Source organism: Brienomyrus brachyistius, chromosome 10, assembly GCF_023856365.1.
Source record: "Brienomyrus brachyistius isolate T26 chromosome 10, BBRACH_0.4, whole genome shotgun sequence".
NCBI classification, from domain to species: Eukaryota; Metazoa; Chordata; class Actinopteri; order Osteoglossiformes; family Mormyridae; genus Brienomyrus; species Brienomyrus brachyistius.
In genome coordinates this window covers 4,466,474-4,470,424 of record NC_064542.1, presented here as the reverse complement: position 1 = coordinate 4,470,424, position 3,951 = coordinate 4,466,474, and the positions used below count along the sequence as shown (strand labels likewise).

At 41.8% G+C, this 3,951-nt stretch overlaps 1 long non-coding RNA gene across 4 annotated transcripts; it reads right to left on the bottom strand.

Annotated features, from left to right (window-relative positions):
* Positions 1 to 468: 468 nt before the first annotated feature.
* LOC125751166 (uncharacterized) lies at positions 469 to 3,052 on the bottom strand. Of its 4 annotated transcripts, none has more exons than XR_007400537.1 (4): positions 2,959 to 3,052; positions 1,858 to 1,944; positions 1,225 to 1,699; positions 469 to 1,055 (listed from the first exon to the last, which is right to left on the bottom strand). It is a non-coding gene; the product is annotated as an uncharacterized LOC125751166 (long non-coding RNA). The 4 variants fall into 4 exon arrangements; XR_007400536.1 differs by having other exon boundaries at positions 1,569 to 1,699; XR_007400538.1 differs by lacking the exon at positions 469 to 1,055 and having other exon boundaries at positions 1,072 to 1,699; positions 1,847 to 1,944.
* Positions 3,053 to 3,951: the final 899 nt, after the last annotated feature.

Below are 3,951 nucleotides of genomic sequence, written 5' to 3'. Positions count from 1 at the left end.
GACCTTCTCCTGTCATCGCCAGTCCATCTCCACACCCTTATAGGGGAAGAACTCTTTTATTTACTGCCCTCCTGAGCCAATTTTTGCCCTCTCGACGGGGAAAACAATGCCCGAGTCAACACCCCTTACCACCACCCCCCCCCCCCAGCTTCCCTGGGACTCTCTCCACTTCTGAGAGCTACTGACTTGGGGAGGTGGTCTCCATGACAACCAGGAGGTCAACAGCTTGATGAAAGCTATCTGTCCAGTCATTCAGATAAGAGTGGATAATGGTGCATTTGGTTTGAATGTTTTCTTTTTTTATTATTAGCCCTGGTGATTGGACGTAAGCTGACAGCACGGTGCCTTAGCTTGTCTCCAAACGCAGGTTAGCCGGCAATAACACAGGTCAAAGACATCTTCCTGTATCGACTACAGAGTAATGAAGTTGCCATAGAAACAAGGGTAGGTCCCAGGAAATAGTCTCCTTCTTTGCCACATAATATTTGTTTATTCAGTTATTCTCTGTTGTCAGAGAGAGAACAGAATGTTAATGTTGAACCCTATAAAGTCTGCATGAAGTAACAAAAGATTTTAAGATGAACATAATGGTCAGTACAAGAGGTGATATTAGCAAAAGACTATTGTAAGAGTTCACTAATATCCAAATCCATATCGGAGTACAGTATTAACATTTACATGATAGTGGGTAAAATGTACAATAAAATTACAGATTATCAAGTAACATCATCATTACATGAAAATCATGGAAATCATGCTCAAAATTACAGAGCTTTACATGTACGCATTTGAGACGGGCAATTTCTGAATCTTATGGAAGAGGATTAGGGCCACCATGAAAATATTATTTGAGTGACTCAGAATTCAGAATTTTTTCTCAGAATTCTTTTTTTTTTTCTAAAGTCGGAATTCTGAGATCAAAGTCAGATTAATGTCAGAATTCAAATAATGTTTTTATGGTGGCCCTAATCCTCTTCTGTAGAATCTTGAGCCAGCACTGAAAAAGTACCACAGCCAGGTGTGTCCCCTTGGTCAACAATTTAAAAAATAATGTGCTGCAAGGGAAAAAAGAATAAGCGCTTAGACAGTATGCACTTGCCACGCAAAGCACTTTACAGAATTACAAATGCACTTTCATGAATGGCCTCTGTGCACTCAATCTGTGAGGATGGGCAACAAACCTCAGGACAATTTGCAGTAGCATTATAAGGATGGGCAACAGACCTTAGGATAATTTGCAGTAGCATTATAAGGATGGGCAACAGACCTTAGGATAATTTGCAGTAGCATTATAAGGATGGGCAACATATCTTAGGATAATTTGCAGCAGCATTATAAGGATGGGCAACATATCTTAGGATAATTTGCAGCAGCATTATAAGGATGGGCAACAGACCTTAGGATAATTTGCAGTAGCATTATAAGGATGGGCAACATATCTTAGGATAATTTGCAGCAGCATTATAAGGATGGGCAACAGACCTTAGGATAATTTGCAGTAGCATTATAAGGATGGGCAACATATCTTAGGATAATTTGCAGCAGCATTATAAGGATGGGCAACAGACCTTAGGATAATTTGCAGTAGCATTATAAGGATGGGCATCTGGGGTTGTTGCATGGGCACCAGTAATCAAATTGTGTCAAAGGTGTTTGTGGAGGAGTGGTGGTGGGGGGGGGGGGGCATAGGCAGGCTATTCTGTAAGACCAAAAAGAGCAAAAAATTGACTGTCCAGAAGACTCAATAGTAGTCAAAGAGACATAAATGAATGCTTTAAGTATCTTGAGTATAACAGAGGGCAGAGCCCACCAGTAGCCACGCCCCTGATAATTAGAGCGCCCTCACATGGCACTGACAGGCTTCTCACGATGGACAGCCGAGGGCTTTCTGTGCATCATGTTGCTCAGAGTGTCTCCGCTCGTTGGTCTGATCGCACGGATGGGCTAGGAAAGCAGGCGAGTGATTTAGCTATAGGTGAAGCTGGGAAGCGCATAAACACAGCCGTGTTTCTCTGGTTTGGTTAAACAGAGGGATATCAGGGAAAAAACAAAATGAAACAAAACATGATCCCATGTACCACGAGCTGACTATCTGATCCTCTGGGTCTCGCCCAGACCTCTTGGTAAACAAGTCCCAACGCAAATATGCTCCCCACTCAGTATCAGTATCACTGCCTCCCCCCATCTTTATACCTTCCATTTTTGTTTCTCTCATTCTTTTTTACTGCTGCTTTTGCCGTCTTTTCACAGTTTTTTTTCCAGGCAAAACCGAAGGCTGATCTGCCTGGAATCCATTACAATCAGAATCCTAAATACTGACATATTTCAAAACAATAGCAGTTTAGTTACAATGATCTCGCTCCTACTAATCAAAATGGCATAAAACAATACAAATACAAAGGAAGTAGTTGTTGAAGAATCAGATAAGTTGAATTTAGCCTAGGCTTACCTCGGAATTGGTTTTTGTTTTACAAATTATACATCTAGTTATAGAGGCGGGGCCTTAAGCGCAGAAGACTGCAAGGACGTTTTTTTTTTGTATAAAACTCTAGGCCTCTAGACAAATGATAATTGAATGACAAATAAATGAGTGGACCTCTGCAGTATCTATTGTTTTTCTTTTATTATATTTACATACAAGTTCACTGTGCTGAAGAGGAACATTAATTTATTGTGTGGTGCAAAACTGCATCTAACCAATCATGAAATGAAACATTAAAATGATCATTCTGAAGATGTTTCAGAACCTGGAGCAGAACTGAAACCAAGGGCAACCAAATCAGCCCCAAACCCCTGCCCCACACAAAGTACTCCCAAATTATTGGTAGGGTCACGTCCCTACCTTCGTTACCCAAATCTACGCTCTTGGCTGAAACCTTCACATATTTATATGAATTTTCGTAGTGTATCAAGACCAACATAATATTTAAAAACATAAACCTTAAATTTGGTACATACACGTCTTGTTCCATTCCTCAGTCTCTCTCTCTCTGTCTGCCTCTCTCTCTCCCTCTTTAACATCCTTTCTCTTCCTTTAACTCTTCTCTTTCTCCGCCTTCCATTTACTTTTTTACCCTCTTTCTATTTCCATCATCCCCTCCTTTTACTCCATCTCTCTCGCTCTCTCTCTCTCTCTCTTTTCCCCTCTGCCTTCGTTCCCTCTCTCCACTGCTTCCTGGCACACGGCATATGGTGCAAAGCCGAACGCCTGTCCAGCTGTCAAACAACAGCTTCCTGTGACATGAGCGGCTAAAGACAGAAAGAACATCCATCCCCCCTGGGACCCAAATATGCTGAGGTGAACATATCGCCCCCCCCCTTCATGCCAGCTTTGTTTCCTCACCAACAGAAGTGGTAACTTTGGAGGAGAAATCTCTGTCACCATGTGGCACTTCCAGACAGGTCTCTCCAGTTGTCATGTGGAGTCATCTGATCAGAGTAGTTGTACGTATCTCTACGACACAGAGTGGGTAAATCTCTGAGAAAAACACCAATGCTATTTGTAAACAGGACTGGATGAGGGAGCTTCTCTGTTTTTTTCCCGCGGCTTCTGCCATGATCCTGAAGACCTCAAGCAGGCTTCCCAGGATGGGTTTGGGGAAATAGCAGAACCCCTCGTGCTTTTCACTGGCCTTAAATGAGGAATGTCTGCAGGATCAGATGATGCTGGAGCAACCGCTGTATGAACCACTTTCAACAAAAGCCTTTGGTAAGCAAATAAATAATAAATGTAATAAATGCTGCACTGGAAGAAAGTTCTACAGTTCCTCAGAAGTTCACGTGACAAGTGTAATCATGGTAAAGATTAACACCATGATAAAACACATGTACATGTGGACTTAACATCAACTGTCCTATGCCATAAATAACAGGTCTAAGAAACATCTATCACATTACATAAAACCTGCCTGAATTAGGTATAAATATACCGCAGCAACAATAGGAGCAGCA